Source organism: Bombus pascuorum, chromosome 3 (genome assembly GCF_905332965.1).
Source record: "Bombus pascuorum chromosome 3, iyBomPasc1.1, whole genome shotgun sequence".
NCBI lineage: Eukaryota > Metazoa > Arthropoda > Insecta > Hymenoptera > Apidae > Bombus > Bombus pascuorum.
The window spans coordinates 17,692,703-17,710,804 of NC_083490.1; the positions used below are offsets into that span (position 1 = coordinate 17,692,703).

An 18,102-nucleotide genomic window follows, 5' to 3' on the forward strand; every position below is an offset into this window, starting at 1 on the left:
ATATTTTCACGATTCGAATATGGGAAACGTAGAAACGTGGAGTCTTTGCTGTTCGATTACTCGATTCGACTTATGACATTTGCATGGATAAGTAGAATTAAGAAACGAATTTATGCGATGATTTCCATTACTGTCATAAGCTTCTACGGCTGGATTTCTTACGTTAAAAAGTTATATGAATTGTAAATAACTTTTCTTACATGCGAAACTGTGCAGAGTTTCAACTACGTACTTAGACTTCTCGCTTAAAAGATTTCCACGTTTCTTAACATTGCAGTTACATTGACCATTTTGTGTAAAAGCTAGAGAAATTGCAATTTTTATTTGTATTGCGTGACATTCTTTTTCCCACTTGCTTAAAAATCACTATCGATGTTGGATATGCGTGGCAACATGGCGTGAATAGGAAATGCATAAATCACGGCAATACAATACACGCAAGAAATCAATCTTCTTTCACGGTTGATAGTTTCTTGTTGGCGTTCCGTGGCAAGAGTGTTTTCACGGTTTGAAAGTGGCGCGCGCGGGAAGATCGATTGACATCGCTCAGGGCGATGCGATGGGGCGATCGGTCGATGGCTCTACGTCGAGCCAGGACAGCTCTCTTCTGTTCTCTTTCTTTGTGGAGCCGAGAGCAATATTACATATCGCGGTGATGTATCGTCCCCAACGTTCGGGGTGCGTCATGGTACGTTACACCCGGACCGCTTGCCGCGAATAAAATCATTGTTGGTAAGTGATTAATGATTGTGTTATAAGGGGCAACCTGAATGCAGTCCCCTGTCTCGGTAATATCGTAAACTTCGCGACACTTTCATGCTGTTCTCGTGATCAATACATACCGCAGTAAACCAATCGGTAATCCATAATCTTGTCGGGATGTCGGCTCAAATGATACGCCATTCAATTATGAAATAGAAATATTACCGATGATATTTTTTAAATATGCTTTCGCTTTCGTTTTACGCTAGTCACGCTTCAAAGTTATTGATCAGTTATATAACGCTATGGATATCGCAAATGTTGAGGAACTTTATAGATGTTCGACATCTGGATTCCTTGTAGAAAAAGTTACATTATTCTTACGGCCAGTCACGAATAACTTGTGATCCGCAAGTCTGAAACGAATATATAGTTCGTATAATGGATGCCACCAAACGTTAGGACGACTATGTACGTACATATTTTGATTTCGATAACTCTGTATAACTCAATAAGAACCACTGTTACGCGATCAATTTACCAAATGTACGACGATTCTATCAAGGGAAAGAGCATTAATGATTGAATCGTAGAAGGTTCACTGATCGTATCTCAGCAACAGCAACTCCAATCTACACAATTTATCAACACGGTACCGACTCACCCTGCGCTTCTTTCAGATTGATGTTACTATAACAACACGTCAGTTATTCATTGTGCGCCCGGCAGTGCATTAATCAAGCCCTCGCTCTGACATCAAATACAAATGATATTTTATAGCGTCATAAATCTTCGCTGGCTGTCACCGTTCGTGGGCGTTTGCTACGAACACGTCTCTTGGGATGTCCCCTACTCTCCTCTCGTATCCTGCTTTGTCCTGTCGAGTCGTGGCAGCTCCAGTTAGCCGTATGACTTCTCGCTTGTCTTGGCAGTTCGATTTAGTCTAATGATTTCTCTTTCCAATTTCCTTCAACGCTATTGATTCGTGTTGTTCGTCTTATCGTCCAACGATTTACTCTCTTCTACAATGCTATAAAACGTGTTGTCAATAACTTAATCCTACTATAACATTTTATGAGGGTGTATATGAAATTTTATATTGAAGAGTTATTAGCCTTTAAAAATCCATTATTTTTATCTCTCGCTAACGGAACGTTATTTGTAGCGTTATTCTAGGCTTACTTGAAGGTCTTTGTAATTTTATTACGTGTATTATGTTTTGTGCTATACTACATGCTATATGCTAAGTATATTATACAGAGTGAGTTACTTAAGAGTTAAAGCTGAAATATTTTCGATACTATCAATTATATCGGAAAATGTTTCAGATAAAAATCAAATCCGAAAGACGTAAGGTACTACTTTCGTACTTTTGTACCTCGTCTTTCATACGATAAGTTTTACAAAGTAAAAGTTAAAATTTCTACTAAACTAATAGCTTTCCGATATTAATAGGTTAATACTTTTTTTATAGAGAATTTCGCGTTGCATCGATTTATGTATTACAAAATATATATAATTATATATATAATAAATATATAATAAATAAATATATATATATAATTATTAGAAATATATATAATTCTACTTTAAAAAATATAATAGATCCTCACATGAACTTTATACGCCCACATATAGAAAAAATTAATAACATCAGAATATGTCCCCCTTCAAACCATTCAACTTTTATTTGAAACATTTTTCGATATAATTAATAGTACAGAAAATATTTCAACTCAAACTCCTAGGAGAAAGTTAAAAATAAATATAACGTCTATTACAATGAATAATAATATTTTACTAAATTAGAATACTCAAGTGTAATTACTGAAAGTAAATTATTTATAGATTTTGTATTTTATAATTTCACGAAGATTTAGTACACTAAATAAATTCCTGAAATTTTAAGATGGATAATTGTATTTATAATCTTCTAATGTAGTTGAAGAGTTTTACTATAACTTAGCTTACTAATAAAAATCTACCCAACAATCTGTAGATTTATAATATTTTTTATTTTACGTGTACTTAATGGTATTTTTTCAGAATGCTGTTTTCTTTACTTGCATTGCCATCTATCGTAGGCAAAGCTAAGTTTCTACTGCGTTGTCGGTAAATCCGTGACAATGCAAATTCCGCCTTCCCCCAAAAGAAAACAAAATAGCGCAAGACTACTTTAACATTAATGCTAGTCGATTATCATGAGTATCGTGTTTAGCTAATGATTAAACCGCGAAAGTGATAGATGGATTCTTGTCACGAGGCAGTGAATCAGGAAACAATGACCTACATGTTCAGTTAACGCTGTCGCGATCATTTTATAAAAGGAAGCTTACAATGTGTGAACATTAATTTTACGTTACACCGTGTAATCAGCACTCATATGAGAGTATCGATAGCGATTAATTATCGTGATAGTATTCGTACGGAAACGCATTTTATTCGCACCTCGCAGATGTTCCCATACACCTTTTCTGGCTTTCTGGAATCAGCCGACGTAGGTTATTTCCCTCGACCAAAGTGGTAATTTTCAGAAAAAGTTATGGTATCGGTAAGACAGCACTGAACGATATAACTTGCGTGTTCGAAGCGGTATAAGCAAACGAGTGAGCGTACAATTGGACAAGCACCTGGTTCGGACATCAAATGAAATAGTAGAAGCAAGGGAAGGCAGGTTCATGATGTGCTCGTGGGTGAGGAACAGAGAGATAAGGTGCCTCGGGCCGTGTCTGTCATGTCAGCCGGCGTAATAAGTTTGAAATTCACATCAAGCGATTAATAATGCTCGAGCGATTCACAAAAAGGTGCTGCATCGCCAGTAAGAGAGAAGTTGTTAAGCTAGCCCGAGGCTCCCGCGGTGGCGGCCATGTTTGCTGTCAGTAACAACTCTCCCGCATTACCGCTTACCACTGGTTTATATATCTTTTGCAAATAATAATCGTACGATTTTCTCTTCCCTTGTTGGACGCTTTGCGGTTCGTGCTGTATTGCCTATCGGAAATCGAACAATTCATTTGTCGTGCAAAATACTTTATTTGAAGAGTTTTTATTCCTTTACCATTCTCGATTCCACGTGATCCACGTAATCTCTTGAAATTGATGTCGTCACTTTCAAACGTCGTCTAATTATTATACTCCGTATATTTCTACCGAGTATAGAGCTGATTAATAAGATTAGAAAGTAAAATGTTTGCGTTATGTAACGTTCAGATAAAAGGTAATACTTTTCGAGATACGTATGTAATAACTGCTGCGATCGGTATACTGAAAGCATTACGTAAACGCGAAAGTGCCAATAATATGCTATAATTTATTACAAGTTGAAAGTAATAACGATGCCAGTCTATCTTCTGCAAGCTGGTTTTAAACTTTGTAATATAAGTGATAATGGATACTATATGTAATTACTCTAACAAACCGAATATTCCATTAAAAAATTTAAATAGCGCAACATTACTTTCGTTGTAGTGTTTTTAACGTTTAACGTTTAATGGATAGCTTTTTTTCATTTACTCGCATAAAGAAACGCAGTTAAGTCATGTATAATTTCGAAACGTTGTTTGTTTCTCTTATGAAACGTAATTGTCAGAAGCGTTATATTGGATATTGATCCAAATAACGATTGAAATAACGATCTGCTTTATCAAATAATACTCGTTGCAACGACCACTAAAGAAATATAAATCAACGCAGTGACTTTAACAAATGTGTACGAAATTCGCGACCACGTGATTTTATTCAAGTGAAACGTTTGCCGATAATGACGAAGATACGGTTAGAAGATTTATTAGTAGTCAGACGTGTATACGTGCATACGTGTGTAGGAAGGAAACGAAAGCTCGTTAGTCAGGTTTGAGTTAGGTAGTCGATATGGACGTCAAGCACAATTCGTTTCGTTGCCTAATTATAAAGGCCGAAGCCCTCGAGGCTTAAAGCGGCATCGTTTCAACTTCTGAACCGGGCCATAGACCTCCGTGCAGATTTTATAAATTATTCAGTTCTCCGATGTTGGGATGACGGCACAGCGTGGTGCAAAAAATTAAATTTGCTGAATAGTTCCTGTCGTTGCCGAACATTATTGTTATTAATGTTTCGTATTAATTATGGACGAAAAAGATGGCGCTAAAGGTCGACAAAAAGATTATTTCATTCGGTCTGATAGAACGGTTAACCTGTCGATGTAATCGACGAAATCAATTTGCCAGCATTTTTTACGTATTTCACTATTACACTTCTTCTACATTATTTTTCGTGCTTCGAACGCTGAATTTTTGTTAATGCAAAAATTACACTTCTGTTTGTACTTATCATTGGCATGCTAGTTAAACATAAATGAATATCAATGCAATTTTACGGTAGATGATATACACGAATCATTTGATTAACTTTTACAGAAGTTTTGGAACTATTACTTATTAGGTGTTTATTAATTACCATTTACTATTATTTACTAGTATATATCAATAATGTTCACTAACAACGAGATGAAATGAATGATATAAAATTTAAAGCAAATGAAAGTATCGATATGTATCAACAAAAAGTAAATAGGTATCATTTTCAGAAAAAGCATCGTTATTGGACACAAATCAAATATAAATATTTAAAAGATAAAGAAATTATTTCGAATGGAAAAAATGTACATGTCGTGTTGGTTATAAAAAAATAATAATTTTTTCTTCTTTTTTCTTTTCTGTTTAAGAAAACAAATGCTAGTTAGCAATTCAATGCCCTGTATATGATTAGAATACAAACCTCTTTTAAGTACACACAACGCGTATCTAAAATTGCGTTTGATGCAAAGTGACGAATAAAATACAATTACATACGTTTAATAATGAAAGATATGTCAATAATGATACAGACAAAGCGAGACGTGCTTATATAACACAAAATGAATAAATTCTACATTTGTAAATTAGCGAATATGGTATTATGACTCTATAATGGGAAAGGAGTGAGCAAGAAGAGAGCAGTTGCAATTCTATAGAGGAAAAAGCAATTTCCTAAATAATGACTCCAGGATTACAATAATACAAGCCTTGGTATGCAAATCGAGCGTCGTATAACAAATTCTCACATGATAAAGTTTGCTGCTGGGGTTAGTAGGGCTCTGACTGGGTCTCTGAGTACTACGTATAGTGACAAGGTAGCAGATAGCTATCGTAATTTATACTCGGCCAGCGCGTTCAGCATTTCCAATCTAAATGAATGAACACCAATAGATAAGGAGAAGCTAATAAACGGTGTTGCACTAAATCCTTTCGGAACGGATTGCACTACGTGGAATCGATATTCTAGTTTAGAGTTTACGTTGTCTTGTCTCATTTGGTAGGTGTCCAATTATTTGTTGTTACGAGTTGTGTTCATTTATATTTAAATTTACGAAAATGTACGTCTATGTAGGTATATACACGAATGACTCGTTTTTATTACACAAAGATAATTAACATTTCGAGGATCTTATAACTTGATCATAGTTATTTTAATTTAGCAGAAATATTTCGATTTTTATTGCGTTGTTTATCATTGCTAGTTTATCCGTTGTTGTGATATGCATTATTTGTAAACTATTTTCTAAAAAAAATGTCAATTTACAAGTTGGTATTTAAATAATACATACACTAATATAATAGGAATATAGCCATAAGTAATATAATAACAATAAATATACCATCGAAATGCGTGCATAAAACGACTGTATGATGCTAAACGGAAGGTTAAGTGGCTAAGTTTGCCTTTGAATACTATTGTCAGCATTTCACTGTTCGCGGAGATATTTTACTTTCTAGTTTGACGAAAAAATCTGTAACGCAACTTTCTCTGAATGTTTGTTCAAGACAAAAGTCCGCTTCATTGCGTGATATTATTCGATTTCTTTCAAAATCACATTTCCCAAAATCTAAACGTGTCGGAGAAGAACGATTTGCAGGTTCGTAATCAGCGTCGGGAAACATTATAAGAGACGCATAGTAGCGATCGGAACGGTGATTGGTTGTAGAACAGTGATAATAATTTGTGTTAATTATTACCTGTCCCTTGCACATTCTTATTATACATATATTCATACATGTATATTAATTATACTTATATAAATTACGTATTGCATATTTCCAAATTATACATAAATTAACACATAGGCGTGTGTATGTGTAACATTTAGATAAACAATGAAAATAATATACGATATAACGAATATTTGTCACCATCTTTTACAGTTTATCTATAATTAAATTATAATTAAATTTCAGCGTGAGCTGTCTGGAGATATTGTTCCGCAATGACCGATGTCATGAGATGAATGAGATCCAAAAGGAAACTGGGAGTTGACACGCGAAATATAACTTGGTTATCGATAGTCGCTCCCGGGATTAGCAGGATTCCGAGCGGGCATCTGAGTAGTATGGATAGTGACTAGGCTAGAGATAGCGATCGTAATTTATATCGAGCTAGCGTGTTCGACGTTTCCAATCGAAACGAACGAGCCGAACAGCTGAAGATAAGTTCGCGCTAATAAATGACGGAAACTGCCTCCTAGTACTTCCTCATAAATATAGTAAACAACTGGCTCGAGATTTATAAGTAGCGTTTCTTTTTAGCAACAGCAACAGCGGCAGCACTAGCAGCAATGCCCATGATACGTACGTGCATACATATGTACTGTACTATATTATTTGCAATAACGCGAGTCGGCGATTTCATTGCTCCTTGCCTTTCGTTTACCAGTCACTAAGAGATGCAACATTTCGCCACGCACTATTTAATTTTATGATACGTGAATATCATTATACGATGTCGTTAAAGCAACCGCATCGTAATAAGATGTAATGTTTTACGATGTTGCATTTTCTCCGGTGCATACATTTGATCGTTTTACGAGTATCATAATTTACCGATATACCGAAATCATATTTTTCACATGCATACAACTATGTATCGTCAGATTTTAAAGCGTTAGAGATTGGCGCGACTTTTTGATCGCATTGCGTACATGTAAATCGTTCCTGTACATCGCAGATAAATGGTAATGCGAGTGTGTCAATTAACACATCGGTACATTAAAATAAGTCAGAAGTCGTGCGACTAGTCGACAAGGCGGGATCGGGTGAAAACTTCATAAGCGTTTCCTTTTCCTACAAGAGACGGAATGAATTACAGGCCTATAATTTATCCGACATTATTGCAGTCTGCTAGTATAGAACTCGGCATACGGTAAACATATGGTAATCAGGCGATTTGACTCATCAAGGCTCAGCTTTGTAAATGGCACGGATGTCCTCGGTAATTTATGTGATGCATAAGCGTGTAAGTGCGACCGGCAAACAAGCGAACGCACACCTCGACATGCTATCATTAAATTCAATGCAAACGTATTACATATCCTCCACTTACATTCGTAGTTATAGGAATCGTTGAGAGCAGGAGAAAAACAGTCGAACAGTTTAAAAAGAAGAAAAAGCAACAGCGGAAACAGCGAAACGATAAAATGTGACTTTCACGTGTTGAACAATCACCTTGCCGACTGTGGAGAAGGTTCGCGAATAACGAAACGTTCGATACAGTTTGATTGATTGCCAGTTATAAATATTCGGCGTCACATACGTATCTCAGACGAACAAAATATCTGCAGGCAGCGCGCATTTCACGAAACTTTCTCCAATAAATTTCCTTTTTACCTTTGTGCAATCGAAGTTAGCGCGTTACATTCTTAAGCCATAATACGAAACTATGCTTTTTCTTTACGTTCCTTCTTAGCGATCCATGAGAAAATGTGGCAATAAATTACGAATTTATCAAGTCTTTCGAACATATTTTAGCATATCTTGAACATACTTTTTTTGATTCTTGATGAAAAAGAACCGATTAGAACATTTAATTTTTCCATTTGAATTTTACATATTATCTTTGTTTCGAATTGTCGATAAGCAATATAATAGTAACGTTTAATCCTGTCGCATTAGTACGCCTAATCTTAATCTAAAAACAAATGTTAAACAGCAAACTTATATGTAGGGTAAAAAATACTTAAAAAGTGCTGTTGCGGAAGATAGTTAACTCTATATCAATTGAAAATAAGAGTACTATAAGTGTAAAACCTACACATGTATCTTTTAATTTTTCTTTTCAATAAATTTCAATAAGAAGATTGAAACTTCCTTTTAATTTTTTCGAGCATCATTTGAAATAAACGACTAACTCTAGATAAATATAACAGTTTTTGATGTAAGAAACTTTTAAATGAATAAATTTATACTACTATTATCTTAAACAGTATCCTAAATACCAAACTATTATCATGAATTTGAAAACATTTTTGTAAATATCAATAAATCATCAATCTTTTCATTTTTAATAATATGTTATCTACTTAGTGATATATTATGGTATATGAGTTTATATGAATGGAAAATCTTACAATTAAATTTTGTATGCATACAGAGATTTATTTGACAAATGTTTATACATATATATGTTAATAATACATATTACAGTTTCATTAATTGAACATTATATCACCTTATATATGTCACAGATTTTATATTTCAATGCATTTTATATTAGAATATATTGTAATACAAATAAGTATTATTCAATTCATTTTTTATAGTGAAGTAATGAATATCAATTATGTTATTCTTTGACATGTTATTCCGAATTGAACAGGTTTCGTCACATTATATTATCAGTACTTCGTCTGTAATATCGTTTGTGTATGTAAAAGAATATTTTTAACAAATTTGTGAAATTATATACTTTATCAGTTCCAAGTAATATAGAAAGAAATTTTATCATTAGCAAATAAATGTACATTTGGCAATTGGTAATAAATGTATCAATTGTTAATAACATATACATTGTAAGTGGATATAGATTATTAATAATTCATAATAATGCAATATTTATAATTTTAATGAATAATTTATCCATATTCATATTATGGATAAAGATTAAATACATTAAATAAATTTGTTTTATCATTATGAGTATTACAGAGTTCTATTATATCTTAGATGAATACTGTAGAATGCAGTCGGTAATGGGTGCTATTTTTCTTATATTTGACATTATAAATAAAATGAGTCCTAAAACTAATGGAACATTTGTTTCTAAGAGAACGGCTGAGTTTATGAATAGAATACGATGCAATAAAAATGATTTGTCTTTGAATTTCAAGATCAAGGTCAATTGGCTACTTTTTTCGCAGATCTTTACCGATCTACAGGTATAGAGTAACGATATATATGTGTCTATTCTGAATACCTGATATATATTGCTATATTATTCTTATAACACTTCGGTAGAGAATAATTTTAGGCAACTTATTTAGGAAATGCTTGGCCAGTGGCGTAGACCACTATAGCTTACACTATTCATCATGATAATATATACGTACAACATTACAAACAACAAAGTACGATAATAATTTGAATACAGCCATGTTGTGCTATCATGTTGTAAATCGTATTTTGCTAGAAATAGTAATTAAAATAATGACGTTACTATAATTATAAAGAGAAGACATTTGAAATATCTATTAGAATAAATTTCTTTACCTGAGATAGAAACACTTTTATTTATTTTTACATGCTGTAGCCAGTATTGTGCTTCTTAAAATAAGATTACGAAGTTTTAATTAACAGCACAGTTTCTTAAGGATTTAAGCAATTTACACTTTTAGGTTTAAAACGTCAAGAAACGTTTAGGTTAAATGTTAACTTTTAGTAATAATAATTTGATAGAAGGTAAGAAACTTAAAATTCATTGCAACAATGAAATTTTTATTTTTATTCAACCTCTATGTAATGTTACATAATGTTCAAGTATATAATGCTCATACTGTGTTTTGTTGTTTAAATATCTAAAAAATATTTGAGAAATCTAGCAAATTAGAGGTGGGAGAAAATTGTTATTAATCTCCCCGAAGGATGGTATCCGGAAACTTTCTTACTAGTTTGTCCAAAAGACCGAAAGTGTTCCGTTTATTTCGTTGTTCATTTGTTTCGTCCCACTCCCACAGTAATTACATTGTACTACCATACATACATATCAGAGTAGAAATGAATTTGACAAGAATGAAGGCGGAGATTGGAGAAAGATGAATGCAATGAATGGTGGTCGATGAATTTCAATTTGCTGCAGGATTTTTTAGAGACAGATAGGGGGAGTGGACAATATTCGTTTGCTGATGGATTACAATTGCGAACGATTTAATCGTGTTCCACACGTGTGCATGTTAATGCTACAAATTACACTTTATCGAATTTCAACAAAGATGATAGCACTAGAAAAGAAAATCTCTTCATGTGGGATAACGACGAATTACGACCCGAATTGATTTGTATCTGTATCAGAAATTTTTCCTGAACAAAATATGATAAAATTGTTTTGCGTACATTAATCCTTTGAAAAACTTTTGGGAATTATTATATGGCTTGGTTTAAATTAAACCTAGTAGCTGTACTTTTAATGCAATTTATAGTTGCATTCAGCAATATTTTGGTATGAAATGTGGATATCTATATGTATATACAAGATGGTTCTGTTAACTTGTAAGAATTGAGTAACTAAAGTACGCGTTAAATGAAATATTATTGTATACAATAGTTGCATGGCTTCGATTTTTAAGTGGAATAATGTAAACGAATAATTATGTGTTTGGAAGGATATTGAGTTTCGAATAATGATGGATTACCTTTTCTTGATTTGAAACCTAATAATTAACGAGACACCTTGTTTTGGTTTTTGAAAATTGTATTTGTTTCTTTAGTTCCTAACTGAAAATGCAGATAATCGATAGGTACTGTAGGATTTTAGTTTATATCGTATTGGTTTCAATTTCAATTTGTAATATCAATATGATATATGATATATATTGATTAGATAGGTCTTAAAATAATTTTCTACACAAGTAATGCGTTATATAATTCCAAACGAGTTAATAATTATTAGTGATCTAGTGAGTTGGAATCTAGAACGAGATATATTTTTGTAATATACTTTTTAACCACGAATTTTTTTAACATCTTTTTGAAGATCTATAAGACCCAGAATATATAATTTGTATTCTATGATATCACTTCCAGCAATGAAAAGATTCAAAAGAAATTATACAATTATTTTCATCGATGGCGTATTTAGGTTGACAATTGCAGTCAGTGTGAGCAGCAACATTCGAACAATTATAAAAACTTAGCTAGTTAGGTAAATTTCTTAGTTATAAAATATCATTATATAATATCCTATCTTGGATCTATCTATCTATCCTAAAATATCTTACTATCACTTTACCGAAATGTGTACTTTACTATCACGGTGTAACTTTTATTACGATATCGGTGAGCACATAAATAAATAGAAGCAATTAACGTCGTTTACAATTTAATTCGCTTATTTGTAAATTTAAAGTACAATATGATATGCTTGTATTTATGGAATAATCATTATAATTTTGTGACTGTTTATTTCCACAACTTTATTGCTGTGCTTTATCGTTTAATAACTTCAACAACACTTTGGCGGCATGTAATCCATAAATTCAGTTTATCGATTAATATCAGTAGTACTGCGCGTTTTATATATGACGTCAAAAATAATCAAATATGACATAAAAAAAAAAAAAAAACTAAAAACTCTACAACGAATAACAAAGATAGGATCATTTGTCACGTGTTATAGAGATATGTACATCGTAGAGTCTACTAACTCGAATGCTAGCAACAGTGTCAATTTTAAATTGCCAATATAACTGAAAACGAGTTAGACATAAAACTTGATCAATGTAAATCCTATTAGTGAAACTAATTTACTGATCGAAAAGTACTTAAAATAAACACAAAGTGGTTACACAAGAGTTATGGCTGCGTAAAAGTCTTACTTATAGGACCGAATCTTCCGTGAAACTTTGATGTTACCGGTGTTGCAATGGTACCGAGGATACAAGCGAGGAACTGAAGGGACATTTTTTCTTTCTATTTACTATTATTATTTTATATGCGATAAAATTCGAAGGGAAAGCTTGTCGAAAGCTGGAAAAACTTTTCCGACGTCTTACACTTCAAGAAGTTCTCCATCTGTATCTCATCTGCGTTTGCTTCCAGTAATGTCTTACCGACATATTCTGGTTATATTAGAAGATCAATCACGATCATAAACACGGAAAATATGTTTGACATCTCCATTTGATTGTCCTACCTGTTCTCGCCTCTCTGCATGTGTGAAAAGTGCATATCCTAGTCTGCGTATTTAGATTCTAATGATAAAAAGCATTATCAGACGCGACGACATACATGACGCAGCCTCACAGACCCAGAGTGTATTAAGACCAGCTTTTTCAAAAAATGACATTTTATTTGCAATATTATTTCCCATATCAAACTTTCTATTTTTCTCGATAATGAAAATTCTTTCGTTCTAAGCCGTTTAGTTTCTGATATAATACTATAAAAAGCGAAAGTGATGTTAGGTCCATATTTTGTTTCAATATTTTTGCGACTTTGATTTGCTCTACTGTGAAGTTTGAAAAGTATGATTTAATACTCTTTCGCTCTGGATTTCAGATACACGTTGTGTGTGTATATATATATCGGAGATGAAAGGACATCAGGGCCTTTCTTTTGGAATGTTCGGGAAGGTCCCCGATACTTTAGTCCAGACTTTTTATTATAGAGTCGTACATAAACAATAAAAGTCAATTATGATTGTCCGAGATTTATGACAGTGAGCCTTGGTTCGAAGTGACATAAGAGATCACTCAACGTAGCCACGATCACGGGAGGGACGTGTACCCATCAGAGGTATAAAGTAATTAAATAACTTTCCTTAAAAGCAAAGATTGACCCGAGGGATACAGCGAGGCACGGAGAGGAGTATATAAGGGCAGTTCCATTTGGATTGGGGCTTAATTCGATAATTTCGACTAGTCCAGTGAACACGTACGTCGAGTTCAAAATCGCAATCGGTATCCCGTTGACCGTGTGTTCGTTATCGAACCTAAACTCATCGTCACCGACATCTCAATTATTTACTCACCGATATCATTTGTTAACCTTTCTAATACATTCACTTCAATAAATATCATCCGGTATAACAACGATAGACAACTCGCAGGAAGATTCATTTCAAGGGAAATGGATGTTGCTGTTAATTGGTTAATTTTTGTGTTGGTGGTTAAAGAAGGATAGTAGCCGCCCTTGAGAGAATGTCGCTAGCGAGAAGCGTCGTTCGTGAGAAAAGCAGATTTCCCGCATCTTCCCGTAGTAGGTGATAGATTTAGGGACTATTAGGATAAAGGCTGTTTGTCCGTTTGAAGGTTCTTAATTAACTAAATCCCAAGATTTATAGCGGGTCCTCAAACTAGCTGAACATGTACTGCATCGACATTTGGTAATCACCTTGCCTGAGAAATAGTGCCTGTGTGTGGCGAGCCACGGGACAGAAACCGTTGGATCGTTTACTGTCGAGTGCCGCTACAACTATTTCTTTTTAAGGAGAGCTATACAATTATTCTCTACCCCTATTAGATAAAAACGTTCATTCCGTGACCGCGGCTATGTTCAGCGACTAGTTGTCACTTCGAGCCCAAGCTCATTATCACAAATCTCGGACTATTATAATCGGGTTAAATTACAAAGACTAAAGTATTGGGGTTTTCCCAAGAATTCCAAAGGGAAGGCCCCGGTGTCCTTTCATCTCTGACATATATGATATAATGTAATGTAATGTAATGTAATGTAATGTAACATATTATAACATAATATATTGTAACGTAATATATTATAACATAATATATTATAACGTAATATATTGTAGCGTAATATAATATAACATGTTCGACCGTTTCGCAGAGAGACGCGATCGTGAAGGAACGCGACAACGAGAGTCGTAAATTCTCGTCACGATTTGATAATCAGTTCTGCCTGAGTAGCCGAGCTAGACAGACGTGAAAAACTGTGCTTCAGTGAAAGTGCAACAAGCAGTGAATTTAGCTGAACGAAAAGACAATGAACACTGGCAAATGGTAAAGCTACAAAATGCAACAGCAAATACCACCAATCAAAATAACAAACAAAGATGAAATATATTACATAAATAAAGCTACAAAAGAAATGGAAACGATTCAAAACCAAGAAGAAAAAAGCTATGATGACGAACTATCATTTCAAGATAAACACTGGAAGACAGCAATAGCGCACAAAAAGCGTAAAATAATATCAGGTCTAAGCGCCATGAAAACTTTATATATAGAAAAGCAACAATGGCTACAAGATATGCCACTCCGAAATTCATTCGCTTCACTAATAGAAAAAATAGATACGGACCCAAAAGTAAAGGTCACAACTCAAATCTCTAAACCACCACCGATCTACATAGATGTCCAAATAATAGATCTATTAATCGAATTGTTGAACAACACTGCTGGAAAAGAAAACTACAGTATAAAGAAATTAAAACTAGAACAAGTAAAAGTATAGACAAAAACTCCAGAAATCTTCAGGAAAGTAACGCAAGTATTAAAGGAGAAAAACGCTGGGTACCTACATACCAGCTTAAAACAGAAAAAAACTACAAAATAATAATTAGAGGACTACAACCAGGGACAAACAGAAAAAATATATGTGAGGAATTAGCAAAAATCGGATACCAAGCAAGAACAATAAATAATATACCAGATATGATACGAAACGGCTATTGCCACTATTTCTAGTAAAACTTGAACCCAAAGCTAATAACAAAGAAATCTTTGACATTAAAGAAGTCCTAAACACAATAGTATCAATTGAGCAACCTCGTTATAATAAAAATATACCGCAATGTATACGGTGTCAACAATACGGACACACAAAAAACTACTGTAACAGAAACTCGTGTGTCAAATGTGCACAAAACCACCTAAGAACAAACTGCCCATACACAGGAAAGGTAAACGAAGTAAAATGCTATAACTGTAATGGAAATCACCCAGCAAGCTATAAAGGCTGCGAAGTCAGGAAACGACTACAATGAAAACTGGTTTTCATAGCTTCGAAGCAGAATATACAGCAATTACCCTTTAGAATAAGAAATTGCAGAACCAACACCAAATGTACAAAACGTACCGAACACTAACCACAGAAACATCAACACCTTTGGTAGCCGAAGTGATGTACAAGTAACTAATCATACACCACCCTTAAACAATCAAAATCAAAACAACAACAATAACGACGCTACAGAAATTAAGGAATTGCTCAAGTAATGCATAAAAAACACTGAAATGCCAACAAAAATGATAAGTGAGAAAAATACAGTACTCAGACAACAAACAACAAATTACAGTCACGCTACAACTACTTACAAACATGTTAAGTAAAAAATAGAAATGGACACGCTGAAAATAGCAGCTTGGAACTCCAATGGCCTATAACAACTGACCCTCGAAACTAAAACATTTTTGTATAACGATAATATTGACATATTACTTGTTTCAGAAACACATTTCACGCCAAAAAGTTACATGAAAATACCGTATTACACCATCTATGATACCAGATACCCCTCAGGAAAAGCACACGGGGGGTGCGTAGTGATAATAAGAAACGATGTCAACCACTTACATATATAATCAAATTAGTCGGGAACACGTTCAAGCAACCACTGTTACAATACAAACTAACGGAAATTATTTTCAGATGTCAGCAGTATATGCACCACCGCGACATAAAATGACGTTATAAAAATGGGAACAGTATTTTCAATCCTTAGGTGACAAATACATCACAGCGGGAGACTTCAATGCAAAGCACATCCTATGGGCTATAAGAATTAACACACCTCGAGGTAGAACGTTAGAAAAATACATTAGAACTAGTAATCTCAACATATTATCTACAGGAAGACCAACATACTAGGCCGACAGATCTAAACAAAATTCCTGACTTGCTTAATTTTGCAGTTATAAAAGGACTATACGCAAAAAAATTAAAAATAATACCCAGTCTTGAGTTTAGCTCCGATCATACACCGATAATAATAGAATACACAAGCAAATCAATACTTTATAGCAAATCTAAGTTACTTTCCAATAAAAGCACGAAACGGCAAACATTTAAAGAACCAATCGAGAGAAAAATCAACTGCAATATTCCACTCAAAACACCTGATCACATCGAGCAGGCAGTAACAACATTGACAGAAATTATAAAAGAAGCAGCATGAGCAATTACTAATTATGAACCAAACAAGAGGCAAACAAAAATAATTCCAACAGACATTCTTGACAAAATCAGAGAAAAAAGGAAAGTGAAAGCAAAATGGTAAAAACATAGAACACGTGAAAACAAAAAACATCTAAACAAACTTGCAAAGGAAATAAAAAGTAAAATAAAAGATCATAATAATAACGAATTCTCAAAATTCATAGAAACACTCCTTGCGCACGAGAATGCCAACTACTCTCTATGGAAAGTCACGAACAGAATAAAGAAGCCAATAAAACTAATCCCAGTAATCAGAAAAGCAGACAACACATGGGCCAGAAGCAACGAAGAGCATGCCGCAGAATTCTCCAATCACCCTTGTAACACATTTACTCCATATTATTATATCATAACATCAGTAAAACCAAATGTTATTTAGACAAAGATGTGCAAAACACTAGTACTCCAACTAACAAATACTGCACCATACCTAATACGACAGCACAAGAAATTAGAATCATAGTCGAAAAAACAAAAAGCAATAAAGCACCTGGAATCGACTTAATCAATGGTAAAATCTTGAAAAACATTCTTCCAAAAGCAATACGTTTAATCACAATAATATTCGATGCAATTTCAAGAATCCAAAACTTTCCTAATCTATGGAAGGTAGCACAGATCATAATGTTACCTGAGACAGGCAAAGACCCACACCAAACTGCATCTCACAGACTAACATCACTACTTTCTGTGTTTTCCAAAATATTAGAGAAAGTAATATACGATCGCCTAAAACCAACAATAGGGAAAGAAAAATTAATACAAGAATCACCAATTTGAATTCAGAAATAAACACTCCACGATAGAGCAAATGCACAGGCTCGTCAACGAAATTTTACCAGCAATATAAAAGAAACAATACTGTACAGTCCGCTTCATGAACATTGAGAATGCATTTGACAAAGTGAACTATGAAAGCCTCTTACAAACAATCAAAACACACTCCCTGGAACAAATCCACCACTTACTCAAATCATACCTAAGCAACAGAACCTTTGTAATAAAAATAAAGGATGTATATTCTGAAGTAAAAGACAGCAAGACAGGAGTACCGCAGGGAGCGTCTCAGGATCAATATTATACACATTATACACGGTCGACATACCAACAACTACCAACAGCAAAGTATTGACATTAGCCAACGACACGGTTGTACTAGTCAGGT

General features: G+C 33.9%; 1 long non-coding RNA gene across 1 annotated transcript; it reads left to right on the forward strand.

The window, feature by feature from the left end:
• The first annotated feature begins 606 nt into the window (after positions 1–606).
• LOC132905350 (uncharacterized) lies at positions 607–1,535 on the forward strand. The gene is made up of 3 exons (XR_009657786.1): positions 607–732; positions 972–1,173; positions 1,383–1,535. It is a non-coding gene; the product is annotated as an uncharacterized LOC132905350 (long non-coding RNA).
• The last annotated feature ends 16,567 nt before the right edge of the window (positions 1,536–18,102 follow it).